This window comes from Condylura cristata, unplaced genomic scaffold (assembly GCF_000260355.1).
Source record: "Condylura cristata isolate star-nosed mole 26May11 unplaced genomic scaffold, ConCri1.0 scaffold00011, whole genome shotgun sequence".
Classification (NCBI taxonomy): domain Eukaryota; kingdom Metazoa; phylum Chordata; class Mammalia; order Eulipotyphla; family Talpidae; genus Condylura; species Condylura cristata.
Window position 1 is genome coordinate 1,591,407 of NW_004567112.1, and position 810 is coordinate 1,592,216.

The window sequence follows — 810 nt, forward strand, 5'->3', positions numbered from 1 at the left end:
TTTGGTATTCAATTAGGGCTCTGATGAATATCCTTAAACACATATTCTTGGGCCATGTTTCCGTGGATCTTTCTACAAGTAGATAAACTAGGTCAAGGAGGAAAGTCAAGCTAGTGAGGCCTTGAAGATTTGGCTTTTGAGGGTGTGTCTGGGCCCCTGAGGGGCTGCCTTGGCCCCCGAGAGGCCCAGGCCCTCTGAGAAGTGGCCAGAGATCACCGTTGGCTGAGGGACACTGTGGCTAACAGAAGTGACCGGTGACGGGGACGGGAAGAGTCACAAAGTAACCTGTGCACGGGACCCCGGCAGGGCTGCGACCTGCAACCTCACAGGCAGGGTCACTGGGACTTGGCCTAGCAGGTTGGAGGAGGCATGTTTGGGGGTTCACACCAGTGGCGAAGACACTGATATGCAGACGATGCATCTGTGCAGGCTAAGTCAAGTGTCCCTGAGTCTGGCTTTTGGTGACTGTGTCCCTGACACCCGTGGGCACCCCTGCTGTCTCAGGGATCCAGTCTAGGGCCACAGACTTCTTGGCTCTCTAGGACCTTCCAGAACTTTGCAGCCCAAGACTCGGTCTGGGAACGTCTCTGCCGCGCTCAGAGCAGGGAGTCCACCAGCCCGAGGGGCCGGGATGCCGCCGAGGCAGCTCACACTCTCGAGCTGACACCTTGCCTGTTCGTGGCTGCGCGGGCCGGGCCGCGGGGCAGAGCCGAGGCGCACAGACCCCGCGGAAGCCGGGCCGCGCCCAGCGGACTGCGCCTGTCCGGCAGGGGTAAGCTTTGCAGCGCCCTCCCTTTCTCTCCTCCCGGG